This window comes from Macaca thibetana, chromosome 7 (assembly GCF_024542745.1).
Source record: "Macaca thibetana thibetana isolate TM-01 chromosome 7, ASM2454274v1, whole genome shotgun sequence".
Taxonomy (NCBI): Eukaryota; Metazoa; Chordata; class Mammalia; order Primates; family Cercopithecidae; genus Macaca; species Macaca thibetana.
This window is the reverse complement of record NC_065584.1, coordinates 38,029,996-38,052,739: the sequence shown is the minus strand read 5'-3', so window position 1 is coordinate 38,052,739 and position 22,744 is coordinate 38,029,996. Positions and strand designations below refer to the sequence as shown.

The window sequence follows — 22,744 nt, the reverse complement described above, 5'->3', positions numbered from 1 at the left end:
TAGAATCTATTAAAAATTTTGAATTTTCAGTTTTGAGAAGTGCTGCAAAATTGCAAGCAAATATTCACAGACTTACAGAGGGAAATTAAAGGTCGTTGTACTCAATGGAAAAGAACACTTTGATATGAAGCTTTGGAGAAACCAATTATTAACAAGCAAAACAATTTCATAATTAATTTTTCTTATAATTGAAGATACAATGAAATAATGCATAGTAGGTGTTTTAAATTATACACAAAAGATGAAGCCACTTTTAGTTTGCTGTGTGACCTCCACAAATTATGGGATATGTCAGAGGAAATACGAAAAGGCCATTGTGGGGCTGGGTACAGTGGCTCACGCCTGTAGTCCCAGCGCTTTGGGAGGCTGAGGTGGGCAATCACCTGAGGTCAGGAGTTTGAGACCAGCCTGGCCAACATGGCGAAACCCCCGTCTCTACGCAAAATACAACAATTAGCTGAGTGTGATGGCAGGTGCCTGTAATCCCAGCTACTCGGGAGGCTAAGGCAAAAGAATCACTTGAAGCAGGGAGGCAGAGGTTGCAGTGAGCCAAGATCGTGCCATTGCACTCCAGCCTAGGTGATAGCACAAGATTCTGTCTACAAAAAAAAAAAAAAAAAAAGCCATTGTATAAACTTTCATTTATATTTATTTATTCATTATTTTTTGAGACAGAATCTCACTCTGTCACCCAGGCTGGAGTGCAATGGCATGATCTTGGCTCACTGTGACTTCTCCCTCTCGGGTTCAAGCAATTCTCCTGCCTCAGCCTCTCAAATAGCTGGAATTACAGGCGCCCGCCATCACGCCTGGCTAATATTTTTTATATTTTTAGTAGAGATGGGGTTTCACCATGTTTGCCAGGCTGGTCTTGAACCCCTGACCTCAAGTGTTCGCCTGCCTTGGCCTCCCAAAGTGCTGGGATTACAGGCGTGAGCCACTGCGTCCGGCCATGTAAACTTACATTTAAAACTAAATTTATGCCACTTCCATAGATTAGCTCAAAATAATTTTTTTAATTTTTAAAATAAAAAATAGTAATTAAAGTAAATTAATTCAGATCTACATGAAGCTGATTTGTATGAATTAAATTTGTTTGGAAAAATTGTCCCATGAGAATCATCATCTCTAAATGTAATAAAATTTGGTGGGGTATGGTGGCTTATGCCTGTAATCCCAGCACTTTGGGAGGCCAAGCCCAGTGAATCACCTGAGGTCAGGTGTTTAAGACCAGCCTGGTCAACATGGTAAAACCCCGTCTCTACTAAAAATACAAAAATTAGCTGGGCAAAAAAAACCCTAAGAATTAAATAATCAGAAATTATTTGTTTTGGGGGTTTTTTGGTTTGTTTTTTGCTTTTTTTGTGTTTTGTAAGAACAAGTCTCTGTCACCCAGGCTGGAGTGCAGTGGCGTGATCTCACGCTCACTGCAACCTCTGCCTCCTAGGCTCAAGCGATTGTCCTGCCTCAGCCTGCCCGATAGCTGAGATTACAGGTGCCTGCCACAACACCCAGCTAATTTTTTTTTTTTTAGACGGAGTCTTGCTCTGTTGCCCAGTCTGGAGTGCAGTGGAGAGATCTCAGCTCACCACAACCTCTGCCTCCCAGGTTCAAGCGATTCTTCTGCCTCAGCCTCCTGAGTACCTGGGACTACAGGGGCCCGCCACCATGCACGGCTAATTTTTGTATTTTTAGTAGAGACGGGGTTTCACTATATTGGTAAGGGTGGTGTTGAACTCCTGACCTTGTGATCCACCTGCTTTGGCCTCCCAAAGTGCTGGGATTACAGGGGTGAACCACCATGCCCGGCCAATGCCCAGGTAATTTTTGTGCAGTACATTTGCTCACAATAATCAGAAATTATTTGTGATCTTGGATTTGCCAATGGCAACTAACATTGCTTTCAGTGTTAGTTATATTGATTGAAAATAAAGTTGCTCAAATTGTAAATTTTGATAACCTGATAAATAAACTTGCAGAAAAGTGAGCCCGGATAATCTGGTCAAGATACTATAATATTAATAAAGTATTAACATTTATTGCATTACATGACATATGACATCAAAGTACTCTTTTGTCATTTGTGAGTTTATGTTGTTACTCATGTATCACTATTACCTCATTATGTTTGTAAGTAATAAAAAAAAATTTTTTGGGGAGGGGGATGGAGTCTCACTTTGTCGCCCAGGCTGGAGTGCAGTGGCACAATCTCGGCTCACTGCAACCTCTGCCTCCTGGGTTCATGCCATTCTCCTGCCTCAGCCTCCTGAGTAGCTGGGACTACAGGTGCCCACCACCACGCCTGGCTAATTTTTTGTATTTTTTTTTTTGTAGAGACGGGGTTTCACTGTGTTAGCCAGGATGGTCTCGATCTCCTGACCTTGTGATCTGCCCGCCTCGGCCTCCCAAAGTGCTGGGATTGCAGGTGTGAGCCACCATGCCCAGCCGTAATAAAATATTTTTAAAGGCAAAAGCTTTATGTTTTCTAGTACCTTTAGCAACACCTTTTTCCTGCTCTTTGAATAAGGTCACTGCATCTTTATTTTGTAATGTGCTTTACAAAGTATATGGTCAGCCCTGTCTCAGTGTCTTGGAGTCTCTCTAGATTGCAGAAAAGCCCATATGCTTTTTTTTTTTTTTTTAAGAGTTCCAGGCTGGGCTTAGTAGCTCACACCTGTAATCCCAGCACTTTAGGAGGTCGAGGCAGAAGGATTGCTTGAGCCCAGGAGTTCAAGACCAGACTGGGCAAAATAGGAAGACCTTGTCTCTACAAAAAATTTAAAAATTAGATGAGCTTGATGGCATGTGCCTGTAGTCCCAGCTACTTGGGAGGCTGAGGTGGGAGGATCACTTGAGCCCAGAATGTCAAGATTGCAGTGACTGTGATCACACCACTGCCTTACAGAAGACCTTATGTATACATTTTTAAAAAAAGAGTTCCTCTAAAATTTTAACAGAGGGTTTTGCTTCTCTGGTAGGGGAGACAGGGCAGGGCAACGTCTGAAGTCATCTTTTCTTTTTCTTTGTTTTTTGAGACGGAGTTTCGCTCTTATTGCCCAGGCTGGAGTGCAATGGCACAATCTCAGCTCACTGCAACCTTCATCTTCCAGGTTCAAGTGATTCTCCTGCCTCAGTCTCCCAAGTAGTTGGGATTACAGGTGTGTGCCACCATGCCCTGCTAATTTCATATATTTTTTAGTACATACGGAGTTTCACCATGTTGGTCAGGCTGGTCTCGAACTCCTAGCCTCAAGTGATCCACCCGCCTCAGCCTTCCCAAGTGCTGGGATTACAGGTGTGAGCCGCCGCACCCAGCCCAAAGTCATTTTTTTCTTGTTACTACTAGGGGACTGCTGCCGACATCTTGTGGGTAGAGGTCAAAGGTGCTGTTAAATGTCCTACAAGGTACAAGACAGCCCATACAAATGCTTATCCCACACAATAGTGCTGCATTTGAGAAACCCTGCTCCAGCGACTGTGTAAGTGTGGTCTTTGGACAAACAGCACAGCATCCCTGGTGGGTTGTTTGAAATGAAGACTTTTAGGCTCCACTTCAGAACTACCGCATTTTAACAAGATCCCTAGGTGATTCATGTGCACATAAAAGTTTGAGAAGCACCGAGCTAGGGGATGCACATCCCTAATGATATGTTTCAGACGTGAGGGGAGCCCTTTCCTGCCCCTTCACTCACACCACGTTAAGTCAGCCCTGCAGGGACCTAAGGACCAGGCTGTTCCTGCTATTTCCCTCACTCTCTTAGGGCTGTCCCAGGGGCAAGGAGACTGTGAGCATTGTCCCACAGCACCTCAGGCCTGGAACTCACTTTGATTTTGAACTTGTATCTCTGCCAAGCAAGTGTGCAGAGCAGGAGAGCAGGCTGGTGTCAGACCTGGGAACTTTAAAGCTCAGGCCTCTTTCTTAGCTCACCCCTGGCCTCCTGCTGTAGTGGGCCTCAGGACTCTGCCAAGTGTCTCCATGAACGAGGGAATGGCCCTTGGGCATGCCACTGCTCTTATAGCGTGGACCTTTGAACATGCCACTCCTTCCACCCAGAAAGCCCCTTCCCACTTTATCTGCCTTGCACTGAGCCTTTGGGACTCTTCTGCCCCTTCTGGAAGCTTTTAGTTGTCCTGAGTTCCCGTAGCTATCAGGAGACAGACCTTCTTGATGGCTCCAAGCCCCAAGGTCTGCTAAGGCTTGGTAGGAGAACTAAATGAAGGTCAGGTGGGGGCTGTGGCAAAGACAGCTCTACTGACCATACACATGCAGGACTGATGTTTACAAAGTGATCGATTTTTCAAGAGAAGCAGGAAATCTTCTCATCTTCAAATACTGGCAACTAAATAAAAAATGAAAGCAATGGTCAGGCACAGTGGCTCATGCCTGTAATCCCAGCATTTTGGGAGGCCAAGGCAGGTGGATCACCTGAGGTCAGGAGTTCGAGACCAGTCTGGCCAACATGGTGAAACCTCGTCTCTACTAAAAATACAAAAATTAGCCGGGCATGGTGGCGAGTGCCTGTAATCCCAGCTACTCGGGAGGTTGAGGCAGGAGAATCGCTTGAACCCAGGAGGCAGAAGTTGCAATGAGCTGATATCGTGCCACTGCACTCCAGCCTGGGTGAAAGAGCGAGACTCCGTCTCAAAATAAATAAATAAAAATGATAATAATAAATGAAAGCAAACCACAAAGTAGATCAAACCCCTCTGCAGGGGGCTGGAACCTGACAGAGACAATTTGCTGCCTCTGGGCTATGTAAACACTGTCGCATTGTGTTGTCATTACTTGTGGAGACCTTTATCTCCCCACTCAGAAACTTGAGGACAGGAGCTGGACAAAGCAGTCCTCAGCACAGACTGCTTTGTGAGCAAATGAATGAATGAATGAATGGCACTGCTACTTGCTGTAAGTACAGTTCATCCAGTAGGTTTAAAGTCATGGTTTTTATGGGCAGTGTCAACCCTAGAGGCTGTTTGGACATCTGTGGGAGTGTTTTTGGTGTTATGATGATGAAGGCACCATTGACATTTAGTGGGTAGGGCCCAGGATGATACAAATAATATCAAGTGCTTATTTTGTGCTCGTGTGTGCCAACTGCTGTTCTGAGCACTTTATTGAAGTGAATTCATTTCATTTTCACAACAGCCTTATGAAGCAGGTACTGCTGTCACTCCCATTTCACAGACAAAGGGGCATAGTCTGCAGTAGATAGCCCTGTACAGCATAGAACCATCCTGTGTGTCTATACAAAGTCATAGACCCTTGTATGCCTTCCACTAGATGTTTCTGTAGGAAAAACAAACAAACAACAATGAAAACCCTGTTATAATGATCAGAATACAACTACAGGAGCTGGGTGTGGTGGCTCACACCTGTAATCCCAGCCCTTTGGGAGGCTGAGGCAGGCAGATCACTTGAGGTCAGGAGTTTGAGACCAGCCTGGCTAACATGGCAAAACCCTGTCTCTACTAAAAATACAAAAATTAGCCGGTTGTGGTGGCGGGCACCTGTAATCCCAGCTACTCGGGAGGCTGAGGCAGGAGAATCGCTTGAACTCGGGAGGCAGAGGTTGCAGTAAGCCGAGATGGCGCCACTGCACTGCAGCCTGGGCAGCAGAGTGAGGCTCCATCTCAAAAAAAAAATAAATAAAAAAAAATAAATAATAATAATAATAATAATACAACTACAGGAAAAATGTGCTTTATTTTTCAGCATTTTACCAAGAGCTGAACATTTCAGAACATAACAGCAACACTGTTGAAGGCATTTGCATCACTAAAATCCCACACCTACATCTGTCTGCATTTGTAATTGCTATGACTTGACTTTAGGTGCAAGCGGCCTTTTCTTTTTTATATTATAGTTAGGGCATTGTATTGATTTTTTTTAAGTAAACTTTTTATTGAATAACTACATACTTCAAAAAAGTGAACAAATCTTAAGAGTACAGCTCTATGAATTTTTGCAAAATAAACATACCTTCATAACCAGAACACTCTCAGTATCCTGGAAGTCCAACTCATGGTGCCTCCCAGTCACAACTCCTCTAGATAACTACTCTCCTTACTTCTAACACCTGAAATTAATTTTGCCTACCTTTGAACTTGATATAATGGAATCATACGGTGCATGCTTTTTTCATGTCTGGTTTCTTTCAGCCAAAATCATATTTGTGAGATTCATCCATGTTGTTGTGTGAATTGGAAGTTTGTTTGTTTTCTTTTTTTTTTTTTTTTTTGAGACAGAGTCTCACCGTCTCCCAGGCTGGAGTGCAGTGGTGCGATCTCAGCTCCCTGCCACCTCCGCCTCCCAGGTTCAAGTGATTCTCCTGCCTCAGCCTCCTGAGTATCTGGGACTACAGGCACCCGCCACCACGCCCCGCTAATTTTTGAATTTTCGGTAGAGACGGGGTTTCACTATGTTGACCAGGCTGGTCTCAAACTCCTGACCTCAAGTGATCTGCCCGCCTTGGCCTCCCAGAATGCTGGGATTACAGGTGTGAGCCACTGTGCCCACCGCGCCTGGCAGAAGTTTGTTTGTTTTCATCATGTGGACACACCATATCCATTTGTGTTGTTTTTAGAGTCTGGCCATTATGAATAATGATGCTGTGAACATTCTTGTACATGTCTTTTGGTGAACCTATGCATGCATTTATTTTTTGCAATTATGTGTGTAGGCAGATTATGCTGATTTTCATTTCATGGTAGTGGGATGGGGGGTGTCATAAAATACTATCCAAAGGGGGCATAGGTTCTAAGGGGATGGTGGAGACCCTCCTGTTGGAAGCAGATGCTTCTGTCCATCGTCCATTTGTCCCACAAGGATTGTCCCAGCTGTCCTGTGCTCTGTGCTGGGAAATGCCACGATTGTACTCTGTGGAGGGAGAGGGTTTCAGCGTCTTGACCTAAGGTTGGAGGACAGAGGCTGCATTCTTACTCCCACCACTAGAGGCCAGGCATTCACAAGGGACTGAGGACCAGCGGCCCCCTTCTTCCAGGCAGGCTTCCTCTCAGGTTCCTGTTCCTCCATCTCCCTTGGTAACTGGCGAACACACTCTATTGGGGGATATGGAAAGTAAGAAATCTTTATTTTGTTGCCCACGCTGGAGTGCAATGGCACTATCCCAGCTCACCGCAACCTCCGCCTCCTAGGTTCAAGCCATTCTCCTGCCTCAGCCTCCCCGAGGAGCTGGAATTATAGGCATGTGTTACCATGCCCGGCTAATTTTGTATTTTTAGCAGAGACGGGGTTTCTCCATATTGGTCAGGTTGGTCTAGAACTCCTGAACTCAGGTGATCCGCCCGCCTCGGCCTCCCAAAGTGCTGGGATTACAGGCATGAGCCACTGTGCCCGGCAGGAACTGACATACTTTTGAGGCATCAAACATTTCTCACCTGGTCTGAGGATTCACCTTCCCTGTAAAATGGAGACTACGTGGTCTGGCTGCCTCCTAGAGATACTCCACATGCGCCCTGCACCCACTCACCCTGCTGACTCTGCTGGTGAGCTCAGCTAGCCCTGGGTTCACCTCCTCTACTACTGCTACAGACCCTCGTGCTGGAAGCTTTCAGTTTTCCAGACGTAAATGTTTCACATTTCAATTGTAAATGTTTAGCAACTTGTTCTATAGGTGGGAGCTGATTTATATTTGGTAATTTCTGTGGTGTAAATACTTCCACTGTATCTGATTTCAAACTATCAATGTGATGTCACTGAATGTGGAGTTGAGAAGAGATGAGAAGTAGCATAATATGATGTACTTCCACCATATAGATATAAGAGACATAAATAAACTTGAAAGCATAGATAAGAGTATAATGTAAGACGAGGGAGGCCGGGCGCGGTGGCTCAAGCCTGTAATCCCAGCACTTTGGGAGGCCGAGACGGGCGGATCACGAGGTCAGGAGATCAAGACCATCCTGGCTAACACGGTGAAACCCCCTCTCTACTAAAAAATACAAAAAACTAGCCGGGCGAGGTGGCGGGCGCCTGTAGTCCCAGCTACTCGGGAGGCTGAGGCAGGAGAATGGCGTGAACCCGGGAGGCGAAGCTTGCAGTGAGCTGAGATCCGGCCACTGCAATCCAGCCTGGGCGACACAGCGAGACTCCGTCTCAAAAAAAAAAAAAAAAAAAAAAAAAGACGAGGGAGGCAGAAAAAGTAAAAAAAATATATAATGTAGTAAAATAACTAATAATTAGGAAGTGGTAACTTGAGTATTTATTACTTTAACAACTATAATTTAATTTTACATATATATTATTTATTTACTTATTTTTGAGACAGAGTCTTGCTCTGTCACCTAGGCTGGAGTGTAGTGGCACAATCACAGCTTACTTTAGTCCTGACCTCCCGGGCTCCAGTAATCCTCCCACCTCAGCCTCCTCAGTAGCTGGGATTATAGGCACCTGTCACCACACCTGGCTAATTTTTGTATTTTTTGTAGAGAAGAGGTCTCTGTTGCCCAGGCTGGTCTCAAACTTCTGAGCTCAAGTGATCCTCCTGCTTTGGCCTCCCAAAGTGCTGGGATTACAGGCGTGAGCCACTGCTCCTGGCCATAATTTAATTTTTAACAAAGGCTGTGTTTAACAGCTAGCTTACGAAAATCTTGGACATTTTAGAATTGATTCTTGACAGTTTGAGCACTCTTCAGCACACCACTGCAGGTAACCTGCTCTGGTCCCCCTTTAAAAATCACATTGCTTTTTACAGTGCAAATTACAGCTGTATTCCGTAAGAAGCAGGACATGCTACTAGTAACTGTGGCCTTGGCCTCATCTTTAAACTTTATGTACCTCAGTTTCCTCATATGCAAAATGAAGATAATAGTATTAATACCTATTTCAGAGGCTATTGCAGGGATTAAATGAGATCATATACGTGGAGCCACTAGCAGTGTCTGGCAGACAGTACATACTTAATGTATTGGAGCTTTTTTCAGGTTCATTGACATGCCTGGGGGAAAACCTGCACCTTGGGGTCCATCATCAGCACCTTCAAAATACCCTGATTTTGGAGGTATCAAAATACCCTGATTTTGAAGCTCCCTGGCTAGCAAAAAAGAGGGACTGACCCTATCGATCCAGCCAACAAGTCCTAGAGCCAAGACCTTCTGAGGTGTATCTGCCAGAGCTTCACAGCTCCGTCTTCTCCCCATTAAATCACATGAAAAGGAACCATCAGGGAGGGAATACAGAGTCCAATAACCAGGAGCAGTGTGAGTGTGTGTGTGTGTGTGTGTGTGTGTGTGTGTGTGTGTGTGCATGTATATGGGAGAGGTTTGTGGGCTGGCTGTGTCTAGAAAGGCCTCAGGCCCTAGGCTATCCCCAGTCCCTTCCTTCTTCCCTGCAGATTGTCTCCCAGAGTCACTGCCCAGCCCTTGGGCAAAAGGCAAAGAGGAACAGCAGGATATCAGGCTGGCTGGCACCAGGGGTGGGGGGATTTGGTATTCATTCATCTTCCACTGGAATACCATCTGGGGACATAGCAGGTAGATGCTCCCTTTCTACCTTAGTTTTTCCTTGTGTGAAAAATGGGGCCAACACTTTTACCAGTTAACCTGATCTGTGTCAGGGAAAGAATGTTGTCAAAGACATGCTTCAAGGGATAGGTTGCCCTCTTATATGTACCTGCTAATTGGGCAGCCTCAAGTGCACATTTTCTAGGGCTAGGGTCAGAGTTGGAGTGGATAGGGAATCATAGCTGCTGCTGTGAATAGCCTAGATCTAAGCCCTGAACTATGATCTCTACAAAGCACCCTCCGACCGGTGGCCGGCAGGGATTGCGTCACCAAGCCTGGCTCTCACAGGCTCCCGACAAGCTCCAAGAAGGGTTGCCCCTGGTGATGGTGCAGGCTCACAAATTCAGATAACCACCTGAGCCCAGATATTCCTCCTCTGGAGTGGGAATTGCTTCTCAGTTCCTGTTGGCCTAGCCCTGTACAACCCACCCATTTTGGACTCTGACATTCTGCGGTGAGGGTGGGCTGAATACTTCCACCTCCTCTGGGGTCAAATGGGTTTACTTTCACAGGGCTTTGAAGGCTGCCCGAGGAATCTTGAATCAAAACATGAAACTCATGCTAATTTCTATATGAGATCAGATAAGCTAGTGACCTTTCCGTGCCTCAACTTCCTTATAGGTAAAACTGGGAACAATAATGTCGCTTCATTTTATGGGGATGTTGTAAAAAAAACTAGCTGATATGCAAAAAAAGCACTTTTTTAAAAAGCAAGAGATCTATGAGGACAATTTCAGTCTTTATTTGCTATTTTTATTGGGGGTGGGAGGAACCACATGGTTTATTTGGAAAAGTGTGACCTTTGGAACAGACAAACAAGAATGAATTCTGGTTTTGCAACATACATACTATGTGGTTTTGATATGTCAAAAAAAAATCTCCCTAAGCCTTGCTTGTAAAATGGTGTTAATGATAATTAACTTGGAGGACTGTTGCCAACATTGAGGTTACACATAAAGTCCCTACCAAGCACCTGACACACAGTAGGTGCTTTGTAAATAGTAGCTGTCATTACTACTATTGTATGTAATAACCATAGCAACTGAGATTCCATGTACTTATTCTGAACCTTTTCTCTCACTTTCAGAGAGCCAAACTCCTTTGCCTACAAGCAGTAAAGGCACACACCCCTTGTTAGATTCCTTGGAGATGAAAGGAGTACCATGCCTCCTGACTCTTATCATAGGAATGACTACCTTATCCTGATTGGCCCAGGACTGTCCTAATTTTGGCACTGGAAGTCCCACGTGCCAGGAATCCCCTTAGTCCCAGGCAAACTGGGATGGCTGGCTATTCTACTCACCACCAAATGGGACTAATCTAACCCCCATGCCATTTTCCAGCACCTAGATTTAGAGCAGAGTATTAAGATTTGTGCTGGAAATTGGCCCGGTGTGGTGGCTCACGCCTGTAATTCTAGCACTTTGGGAGGCAGAAGCAGGCTGATCACTGAGGTCAGGAGTTTGAGACCAGCCTGGCAACATGGTGAAACCCCGTCTCTACTAAAAATACAAAAATTAGCTGGGCGTGGTGGCACGCACCTGTAATCCCAGCTACTCGGGAGACTGAGACAGGAGAATCCCCTGAACCCAGGAGGCAGAGGTTGCAGTGAGCTCCGATCATGCCACTGCACTCCAGCCTGGGCTACAGAGCAAGACTCCATCAAAAAAAAAAAAAAAAAGATTTATGCTGGAAATCTGGAAGGACCCAGGAATATTAGTTCAAAGAGCCATCTTAAGTCCTTTTAGAGTAAGGCAGGGTCTGAATTAAAAAGTGAAAATAAAAAATTAGCTCTGGTTTAAAATTCATTATGTTGGGTGGAAGAAACAAAAAATCAATTATAAAGGCCACATATTTGTATGATTCCATTTATAGGGAGTGCTCAGAATAGGCAAATCTATAGAGACAGAAAGTAAATTGTTGATTGCCTAGGGAGGGAGGCAGGGAAGGTGGTAGGGAGGGAGGAAATGGGTAGTGACTGCTAATAGGTATAGGAGTTTTTTTAGGGTCATGAAAATGTTCTAAAATATTGTACAACTCTGTAAATATACTAAAAACCATTGAATTGTTCACTCTAAATGTACAATTGTACATGTACAAATTTGTACAATTTGTAAAGTTATACAAAATAAATATACAAATTTAAACTGTAACTTGCTGGTATGTGAATATCTCAATAAAGCTGTTAATTAATTTATTTATTTGAGACATAGTCTCACTCTGTCGCACAGGCTGGAGTGGAGTGCAGTGGCGCAATCTTGGCTCATTGCAGCCTCTGCCTCCCAGGTTCAAGCAATTCTTTTGACTAGCCTCCCACATAGCTGGGATTACAGGCGTGTACCACCATGTCTGGCTAATTTTTGTATTTTTAGTAGAGATGAGGTTTTGCCATGTTGGTCAGGCTGGTCTTGAACTCCTGGCCTCAAATGATCGCGCTGCCTCAGCTTCCCAAAATGCTGGGATTACAGTGTGAGAAAGCTGTTAAAAAAAAAAAAAAAAAAAAAAAAAAAAAACTTAAAAATTTTAAACAATTTTATTTTTAAAAATCTATGATCCCTCCCACTTGAGAATGTCTAAGTCTAAATTATTTTTAACCTTCATCTTGTGAGATCTTTTCAATGACAGAAAGATGATATTCACCCCAGACAAGGAAGCACCATTCCATTTTGCGGGTGAGAAGAGCAAGGGCTATGTGTAGAATGTAACAGGGGCTTTTCATCAGCTCAACAGAGGAGGCCAATGGAACTTCAGATGGGAGAGGAAGAGAAGACAGGAAAGGCTGGTGAGCCGGCATTTATAAAGGGAGGAGACTTGACCCTGATTCTGGCAATTCAAAGCAGAAGGAAATGGATGCTAATCCCAGCTGTAATCCCAGCTACTCAGGAGACTGAGGCAGGAGAATCCCCTGAACCCAGGAGGTAGAGGTTGCCGTGAACTCAGATCACACCACTGCACTCCAGCCTGAGCGACAGAGCAAGACTCCGTCAAAATACATACATACATACATACATATTTAAAATGTTTAAAATTTTTAATTTAATACTATTCTGTGGCACTTTGGGGCTCAACCAAAGTGCCACAGAAAAGTAGAAGCAGCAGCTTTGGGAAGATTCTGAAGGGTAAGTGGAGAAGGCCTTCAAGATTGAGGAAACAGCATGGGCACCTGGTTTGTGACTGAGATGTGACAGGAATGGCTTGTTAGAGACCAGCAGGTGGTATGGGGAGGCTGGAGTGGGGTGTGTGGAGGGATGGAGAGCATTTGGGCCCAATTGTGGAGAGCACAGGATACTACAGTCCTTGCTGATGAGTTTGAGTTCATTCTGTGGACCCTGAAGGTCAGGGAGAGGATTTTTTTTTTTTTTTTTTTTTTTTTTGAGACAGTCTCACTCTCTCACCCAGGCTGGAGTGCAATGGCACAATCTAGGCTCACTGCAACCTCTGCTTCCTGAGTTCAAGCGATTCTCCTGCCTCAGACTCCCGAGTAGCTGAGATTACAGGCATGTGCCACCATGCCTGGCTAATTTTTGTATTTTTAGTAGAGAAGGGGTTTCACCATGTTGTCCAGGCTGGTCTCAAACTCTTGACTTCGTGATCCGCCCGCCTCGGCCTCCCATAGTGTTGGCATTACAGGCGTGAGCCACCGTGCCCAGCTGAGGATTTTTGGGTAGTGATGGACAGATCTGCATAGGGTCTCATAAGGGATTTTATAAGGTGGCAGTTCTTGCATGAAGTTACTGAGCCTCTTAGTGGCCAAACTGACTTCAGTGCACAGCCAAGGGCTCAGTTACCTCAGCAGTTGATCTGACCTGAACCATCCATGCCTGCTTTCTTCCCTTTCTTCTCTTTCTTTTTCTCCTTCTCTCCATTCGCCTTCTCCAATTCTTCCTCCATCCCTTTCCCTTGCTTCCTTCCCTCCTTGTCCCCTCCCTGAGCCTTGGGTCTGCCTGGCGTGTTCCTGCTGCCCACACTGATTTGGTTGCGCTCTGCTGCAGACCCAGGTAGTTCTGAAGTTTGCTTTTCAATCTTCTAGTGGTCTGGGCAGTGTGGCCCCAAATGAGCAGGAAGGGAGGGGTGCCCATCTTCTCTAATGAGTGTGGACCCAAGAAGGCAAGGACGAAAGAAGGCAGAACAAGGATAGGCTTATGAAAAAGGCAACAAGCCACAGGTTGCTGTGGGGCCCAGAAGGGAAGGGTTCTTTTGGGGATGGGTCTGTGTGCATGGGGAGGAGCATCCTGTTTATTTGGTTCAAGCTACTTCACAAGGACATGCCCTGTTAATTCACAGCACTTTTCCTGAAAGCCTACTAGAACGAGGGCTGGTGAGAGGCCCTGAGAAGGTGTATCCTTTTGTCCAAGAGCATCTGGGAGAAGAGGCCTGCCTGACCCAAGCTGCAGCAAAGACACAAGTCTGTAGGTCCAGATGTGAACTCTACCACTGATTTACAAGTAGGAGTTCCTTAACATTTATTGAGGACCTCGGAGACCTACAAGGTGCAAGGCCCTGGGGCACAAAGATAAAAAGCCAGAGTCCTCCCCATCAAGGCGCCACGGGCCCTGTAAACACATAAACCGAGGACACACTGCATGAGAGATCACCAATAAACGATGTAGCCATACAGTGCACAAACTGCTCACTCAGTATGTGCTAGAAAATAGCCCCAGGAGGCAAGGCTCAAGAGGGGAAATACAGTTAGGAATGTGGCAGGCCTCTAGCCCGGGCTCTGCCAGTCGTGCCTCAACTGCGGTTTTCTCAACCTTGAGATCCCTTGTGTGCTTTTAGCATGCTGAAGGATCACTCACTTCGGAATGCTAGTGAAAATACAGATTCCCAAGTCCGACCCCACTGAACCACAATGGCTGGAGGTGGGGCCCCGAATCTGCATTTTCACCCCCACCCACCCCCCGGGCAGCTTTAATGTTGGCAGACTAGGAACCAGTTTAGAGTACTGCTTAACAGGGAGATAATAACCTGCTTCAGAGATAGGTCAGACGAGCAATTCAACAGGTAACAAGGCAACATGCGTCAAAAGCCTTGTAAACCTGACGGCAGTACAATTCTTTTCAAATCATAGTAATTCAATAATGCAAATAATAATAGTAAACGAACTGAAGAGCGCACTGCAAACGCCGCACAGTCCAGCTGAGTCGGTGCCACCGCCCCATCCACTCCAGCGCAGAGGGACTGTCCCTTTAAGGACCCCCCACCTCCCCAACCGCGTTGCTTCTCCCGTGGGTACCTGGCCCGGCCGGCGGCGCGTGCGTGCGGGGCCTCCCGGCGGGGCGGTCGGGGCGGTCGCGGCGGCGCGACGCCGGCGCGACGCCGTCGCTGTTGCGTGCGCGCCTGGCACCGCCCCTTCCCCGCCCCCTCCCCTCCTCGGGGCCTCCCCCGCCCGCGCGGTACAGCTGGGTTAGTGACGCGGACGCTGCAGCCGCCGCTACCGCCGAGTTCTATTCTCCCAAGCCGGCGACCGCCCCGCCACCTCCCTCCCTCCCGCCCGCTTCCTCTGCCCACAGCGCCGGCCAGAGCGAGCTAGACAGGGGCACGCGGGGCCTCCCCTAGACCCGAGAAGGCTGCGGGCGCGCGCAAGCGGCGGCGTGGAAGCGGTGAGCGCCCCCATCCCGGAGGTCTCCGCCGGCTCCCGGGTGAGTTGTCACGGCGGGCGGGGGGCGGCGGGGCAGGCATTGTGCCACCGACGCGCCCGGCCGGCTGTCAGGGGCGCGGGACCAGCGCGCACCGCCCAGGAGTGACGCTGGCCGGAGCCCGGGCCGGCGGCTTCGGCGGCTCCCCGCTCTTCTCTGCGCCGGCCCGCTGTCACCCGGCCGCGAACCGCGCCGCTGGGAGCCCCGCGCTGGCGTGGCGCGGCCGGCGGGCCGGCAGTGGGGGCTGCGCGGCCGGGGGGACCAGCGGCTGGTTTGCGGCCGGGAACTTAGTGACCTGCGGTCCGGGGCGCGCCGTCCCGCGTCGCTGCCGGGGCAGCGCCGGCAGAGCCAGACGCCGTGCCGGTGGGTGCGGAGGAGGTAGGCAGAGGCCCTCTGTGCCACTGTCATTACTGCCCTCAGCCCAGCAAAACTGCGGGGCTTGCGCTGGGGCGGGCAGGGCTGGCTTAGAGAAGGTGGATTTCCTGAGGAAATCTCAGAGCTCGCCTGTGCGCTCCGCAGCGTTCGGGAGCCCCCGCGCCTCGGCTGCTCTTTAATCTCAAAAACGTCTCTTGTTAACCAGGCTAAACTCCCCGAAACCAGCTCTTTTCTTTCAAAAAGTAGGCACGTACATACAGACTTTCCTTTTTTACGCTTGGTTTTGAGACCCCAGCTATGAGTGTGGATCTGACTCTCCCTCATGGGAGTCGTGGCTGGGGAGCTGCTGAAGTGGAGAAAAGTTACTCTGGATGAATTTAGGAGCAGGAGGGGGAGGTGGTTATGCGGACAGCAAGACCCAGAAGCAAAGAGGCGTCAAAATAAAGTCTTGGTCTGGTTAAAGGGAAGTTGGCGTCTGGGCAAAGAGGCCTAAAGCTGTTGTTCCCACAAAATTTTCTTTCGGTGGCAGGCGACATGCTGGGCTTTGTTGCTCTTGCTAACTGGGCTCCTGTGTGCTCTTCCAGAGGTGCAGTAAGATTACTTGGTTCAATTAGGCCTAGGGATTTACCCCCTTTTTTGATCTACAGAGATGGGAAGCGTGGCTTTCCACCCTTCACAGTAGTTAATTCATTTCTTGCTGTTTTCGTTCTTCTTGTGTTAAAAAAATACATAGGAGTTACGCACACACACCTTTTCTGTTTTGGGAATTCCACACCCAAATTGTCACCATCTAGTGGAGGCTAGTAGAGACATGTGCTTGGCACTGACTTCTGAGTTCTCTGGGCTTTATGTTTTTAGCTAGAAGCATATTCAACCAGAAATTAAAATTTTCCTGGAGTTGGGTGAGGTATTTCTGCATCTCAGGAAAGAAGGTATTTAATTAAGCAGCAATGATATGGAAAGGTTCTTGAGGACTTACTGAGTACCAAGCTTTGTGCTAAGGGCTTTACTTTTTTGAACTTATTTAATAAACAACAGACTTTTGAGGTAGATATTATTATCCCCATTCTTCTAGTTGAGACCCAAACCAAACAAGTTAAATAACTCGCCCGTGTCAGTTAGGTATCTCATGGTGGAGCCCACAGTCTGAACTACTAGATTATACTGCTGGTTTCCGGTTTGTTTACCTTTTGGTAAAATTGAACCTGGAGTCTTTCTAAAACCTTCTCAAAGCACTGCTGCTTCAGGCTGTTTCTCAGATCAGGAGCATTCTAAACTCTTTCTCCAGGGTACACACTTACGGTATGTTTGCATAAGAGTCATTTGTTCATTCTTTCCTTCAGTACTCCCAAGTATTTATGTGATACACAATGTATGCCAGGCACTGTGCTATGTATTGCAGGTACTGCATTGAATAAGTCAGAATCCAGCTCTCATGGACTCACAGCCTTTAAGTCAATTTGTTTTGGTTTATGTTGTTAGCTTTCATTGTTGGCCATTTGCTGCTGAAAGAACTTCTGCCCAGCGAGTTAAACAGAGGACAGTATTGGTATGAGTCCTGATAGATAGGACTTCCTGTCTACAGAGTAATTTTTTGGATATTGTAGTAGAAATGGCATATGAAACAAATCCTCACTTACACCTAGATAGAGCCAGGTGCCAGGATGCTCAGTGTTTGAACACCTGAGAGCAAATCCACTGTCAAATGGCTGAGTTTGACTTCTTTCGCTGAAGCCTACCTTCTGAAAGCCCAGAATTTGGTGAGATAGAAGAGGAAGAAGGGTGGAATGAGGTGTTACAGATGCAGGCTGGCAGATAAAGAGATCTCAGCACTTTGTCTGTTTTCCTGGCCAGTCTCTGAGGTGTGATGATTGAACTTGTGTTCTTTTTTATTTTTTTGAGATAGAGTCTCACTCTGTCACCCAGGCTGGAGTGCAGTGGCGCAATCTTGGCTCACTGCAACCTTCGCCTCCCAGGTTCAAACGATTCTCTGCCTCAGCCTCCTGAGCAGCTGGGACTACAGGTGCATGCCATCACGCCTGGCTAATTTTTGTATTTTTAGTAGAGACAGGGTTTTACCATGTTGGCCAGGCTGGTCTCAAACTCCTGACCTCAGGTGATCTGCCCATCTTGGCCTCCCAAAGTGCTGGGATTACAGGAGTGAACCACCGTGTGCGGCCTGAGCTTGTGTTCTTATGTAATGGTGCATCTCTCAGTAGGGGATATCCTCCTTTGCTCTTTTGCTGGGGCAGCAATTCCTGCGGCAGCCTTCCCTCTACATACACACACACCCCCCTTCCAAAAGGTAATAATTCACCTGGTTTCTTAAAAGTTAGAACTTCTTTCAAGTTTATTGCTACGAAACATTGTTTCACTCCCTCTTTGCTTGTCCGTTTCCCACATAAAAACTTGACTTTTGCTTCAAATATTTCTTCTGCCCTTTTTTCATATCCTTAGCTCTTCTGACAACCACGTTACTACTGGTATCATTTGTGGGCTGGGAGAAATACAGCATCTTAAAAAAAAAAAAGTGAGGTACATACTCTTCCTTATTTCACTACCAAACAAGTGAACTGTGGAGAATGAAGCAGAACCACTTGCCAGCAGAGAGGGAAGGCCAGAGGGCACACATGGTTGTCTTTCCCCTCTAGTTCCCCATTTACTAAGAGATAGTTCACACTTGCAGGCCCGAACGTCAGCAGATCCACTGGGCCCAGGTTGTGTAATTGCCATACATGAAGTGAGTTATTAAGCTCCTGAATTGACATGCTGTCTCCTAGTTGAAGCTGACAAGCAGGATTTATTTTCCCTCTTCTTTCTGTCTGGACACTATGGAAGTCTTGTTAGAGGGTGTTCGCTCAAGCAGTAGGAGATAGATCAGAAGGAGCCAATAGAGGAAGGAACCCCATGTCTTGTCTTTTTTTCAACTTTGAGAGCAAACATTGCTTTGTTGCAGACTTGAATGTTGAGGATTAGGACATTTGGTTAAGGGTAAGCTTTGGGACAAATGCAAAACTAGGGAAAATAGAGACTTTCCCCAGGTTTCTCATGACCTCCATACTACTCAGGAACCTTTGGGTGGACTGTCCTTGCGCATGAAGATCTGTTCACTCCACCCCTGGCTTGGATTCAAGGCAACAGCCATTGTGTGTCCCTTGGATGAGTGTGAGTTTGTGTTTCTGTGTAAGAACCTTTTATCTTAAAAAGTACAAGTTCTGGGGAAAGAGGTACCTCTTACAAGGCTTAGGTTTTCGCGGCAGAGCCTCTTAGGCACCTGTGTTCTTCTTGTGCTCATGTGTCTGCGATGGTGTCCTTTTTCTTGCCTTTTTAGTTTTTTTGGCCTGGAAACCAGCAGGGTTCCTCCATTTGCTCTCTCGTCCTCTGGTTCTTACTTGAGTGTGGAAGTCGCTCTGCTGGTGGACCTTGCAGTGGCACTGAGCTGGATCACTTCAGCCATGAAAGGCCAACTGTGCTACTATCAAGGCTTGGGACAGTTAAGCGTCTGTGAAGGTACTGGATACAGCGACAGCAGGAAGTGCAGCAGTGAGAACTGAAACTAATTTCACAGACTGTGGTGTTGCCTGTGATGTAGTCTCCCTCCCTGGCTCTTGTATCTCAAAAAAGGAAAATAACCACCCTTGAAACATCTGAAGGCTGCGTGCCAAGAATTCACACAGTACTCCTGAAACAGGATATTACTGAAGCATTTTTCTCAAGCAGAAACAGATGTAGTTCCCTGTTACTGTCGCCAGTGTTAGTAGATCCTTAAAATTACCTGATAGCAGTGTGCCCTTAAATGTACTCCCCCCCTACACACATACACAAGTGTTTTGTTTTATTTTATTTTATTTTTTGGCAAAGCCTCCTTGCTTGGTTTAAGGGAAGTTAGCCTGGGATTCCTGATGACAGTAATAGATTCTCAGTGGGTTCGCAGACGGCAGAGGTGGTGACTGACAATTCTTTATTACTCAGAAGAGGATTTTCTCTGATGAAAAATGATTCAGGATTCTGCAGTTGGAGATTGGATACAAAACCTCAGAGAAGAGACACAAATAGAGATCTTTCCCAGCCTCCCCTTTCTTGCCACCCTTTGTAGAGTAGAGGGAATGTCTAATCTTTCCAAGTCCAACCTACTGCCAGCAGTGACTTGCCTTCACCCACAGAAATTTAAGATTAGAGTGTGGAGTTGCCCTTTATGTAAACTGTCCTTGCTGAAATTTTCTTTGGCTAGACTAGGCTTCAGCTTCTGACAAAGACAGTAAAATGAAACTGGCTTCTGGGAATGGCATAAGAGCCTGTTTAACCAATTCTTCCTTTAGATTATTCTCAGTTGAGCTCAACAAACTAAATGGACGGAGGCTTGTAAAAGGTAACTGCAAAAAGGGAACAAGGTGATTTTACTTAATTTCCTTTTTAAATTATAGCAGTCTATGCAAACTGTTTGAAGGAAGACTGAGAGATGTTTTTTGGTGGGGAAGCGCAAGATTACAGATAGCTTGGAAAATAAAAGGGAAAAAAAATCAGCATGATTCTACCACCCTAACATAAACATAGTGTGGATTCTGTTGTTTCTGTCTTCAGCTGGTAGTACCTGTACATTCAGCTTTGTATTTTTTTCACTTAGCTTTTTTTTTTTAACACGTCATAAAATTCACACATTTAAAGTACAATTCAGTAGTTTTTAGTATATTTACAGAGTTGTACATCTATCACCATAACCTACTTTTGGAACATTTTCATCACCCCAAAAAGTCACTCCCTATTTCTCTACAATCCCATCTAGCCCTAGGCAACCATTCATCTTTCTCTCTCTATAGGTTTGCCTATTTGGACATTTCATATAGCTGGAATCATATGATATGTGGTCTTTAATAACTGGCTTCTTTCACTTAGCATAATGTTTTTGAGGCTTATTCATGTTTTAGCATGTATCTGTACTTCATTCCATTTTATTGCTGAATGCTGTTCTGTTATATTGATATACCACATTTTGTGTATCCATTCATAACCTGATGGACAGTTGGGTTGTTTCTGTTTTTTGGTTACGAATAATATTGCAGTATTGCTAAGAACATGTGTGTATAAGTTTTTCTGTGGGTATATGTTTTCATTTCTCAAGGAGGTATCTTTAAAGCTGCATCCATCCATATCTCTACTTTGAGGTTAACATTCTACTAGGTTATGCAGTTTGTTTGAGGAAGAACAGTGTTATAGTAAACTCTTGGCCCTACTGTGGTGTTGCGGATATTGTCCTGGATCAAGAAAAGGTGCCACCAAAAAAATTCCAAAACCCAAAAACAAAAAGAGAGAATCCTGTTTTTAAGTTTGAACTCTCGGCCGGGCGCGGTGGCTCAAGCCTGTAATCCCAGCACTTTGGGAGGCCGAGACGGGCGAATCACAAGGTCAGGAGATCGAGACCATCCTGGCTAACCCGGTGAAACCCCGTCTCTACTAAAAAGTACAAAAAAAAAACTAGCCGGGCGAGGTGGCGGGCGCCTGTAGTCCCAGCTCCTCGGGAGGCTGAGGCAGGAGAATGGCGTAAACCCGGGAGGCGGAGCTTGTAGTGAGCTGAGATCTGGCCACTGCACTCCAGCCTGGGCGACAGAGCGAGACTCCGTCTCAAAAAAAAAAAAAAAAAAAAGTTTGAACTCTCCAGTAGCATTGTTTCCAAATATTTGGTGCAAAACTTTAACCATTGGTGAGAGTTGACAGACGCAATAGTGCCTAAATTCAATGCACATGTACTGCTGCTTTAAAAAAAATAAAGAGGATTTTCAATGCAAAGCCTCAGCTCTAAATCTCATCTTTGTGTTTTATAGAGAGAACTTTACCATGAATCCCCAAAGCCTTCCTTATCAGATGTGATTTATAGTTCTCAGAAGCTTTTCCTTTTCTTGTGAAAAATTCCATGCCAGGGTTCTGTGCACCTGCTCAGAGGCTTCTGCTAGGTTGGGGAGTGGAATGCTTATTGACTAGAGAGCCAGCCAGCAAGATAGGGAAGTGGGAGAGGGGCTGTGAGTGCCCTGAAAATGTAGATCCGAGAAAGAGTGCTCTTTAGAGCAGCTGCCACAGGGCTTTTCCAGGTGGACCTCAGGTGTGACCTGAGGTTAAAAACAGATCATGCCAGACACAAAAAGGAGCAGATGGTGCTGCTTGGAGTGTCATTTCCTCTACAGGATGTGTCCCTGGGTGGTTTTACATCATGCCAACCATATTAATGAAATAATGCAACAGAATGTCTCCTTTTGCCCTTGTTGTAATTGGAACCACAGGTTGAGTTTCCCTAATCTGAAATATGAAGTGCTCCAAAATCTTAAACTTTTTGAGCACCCACATGATGGAAAATTCCACACCTGACCTCATGTTTTGGGTCGCAGTCAAAACTACCTTTAGGCTGTGTGTATTAGGTGTATATGAATTATAAATGGATTTTGTGTTTAGACTGGGGTCCCATCCCTGAGATACCTGATTATATATATGCAAATATTCCAAAATCTAAAACATTTGTGATCCCAAGCATTTCTGATAAGGGACACTCAGCCTGTACTAGCACTTGTGACCAACAGCTAGTCTTGCTTTCAACAGCTAGTCTTGCTTTCCCTACTCCTAGATCCCCAATAAAAGCTCTCGAAAGTGTGCATATGCAGGCTACCTAGTGATTTAACAGAGGATCAAGATAGTTACACTGCAGAGAAACAGAAGGGATAGGGCACATGCCCTTTGTCCAGCAAGACAGACAAAAGCTAGGAACTTGAACTCTCTTCTCTGGGTTCCTGTATCTGGAGCCAAGGCCAAGGATCAGTTCTTCTAGAAAGTTCCCTCCTGTGTGTGTGTAAATGTGTGTGAATGCAGCCGTAACTTCTCTGCCAAAATTCATTGCCAAAAATTTTGTGATTTGGAGCAGGCCCTACCTGTTAATGCAAATTTGATTCCCAAATCCTAAGAGTTTCCGAAGGTTGAGTGAAGTGAGACGAGACTCGTAGTTGAAGATCCAGATTTTTCACTGTTGGTATCTAGATGCTACCAAAACTCCCTGCATAACAAAGTATATGAAGAGAGACTCTAGGCTCATGAAATGTTAGAGTTGGAAAAATGGGACTTTGGGGTTCTTTTTATTCTACCTCCTCATTCTAAAGAAATGCAAATGGGAAATGGATGCTCAGAGCTGACTCGCCTGAGAGGTGGAAGGGCTAGTGGAGAAGCCAAGG

The 22,744-nt window shown here is 45.9% G+C and overlaps 2 protein-coding genes across 13 annotated transcripts in view; one reads left to right on the top strand and one right to left on the bottom strand.

Moving 5' to 3' along the window:
- Positions 1–22,744, bottom strand: part of ERH (ERH mRNA splicing and mitosis factor) — an 892,055-nt gene that overhangs the window by 218,686 nt on the left and 650,625 nt on the right. Inside the window, exon 1 of one of the 12 annotated variants that reach the window (XM_050797415.1) lies at positions 19,340–19,349. The exons of the other annotated variants lie outside the window; for them this stretch is intronic. The gene's annotated coding sequence lies outside the window, so the exon portion shown is untranslated. Of the gene's footprint in view, positions 1–19,339; positions 19,350–22,744 lie in introns of those variants that run through there. 12 annotated transcript variants of the gene reach the window in all.
- The window catches only part of SUSD6 (sushi domain containing 6), a 104,498-nt gene continuing 96,668 nt past the window's right edge, over positions 14,915–22,744 (top strand). The window contains exon 1 of the mRNA XM_050797394.1: positions 14,915–15,164. The gene's annotated coding sequence lies outside the window, so the exon portion shown is untranslated. The remainder of the gene's footprint in view (positions 15,165–22,744) is intronic.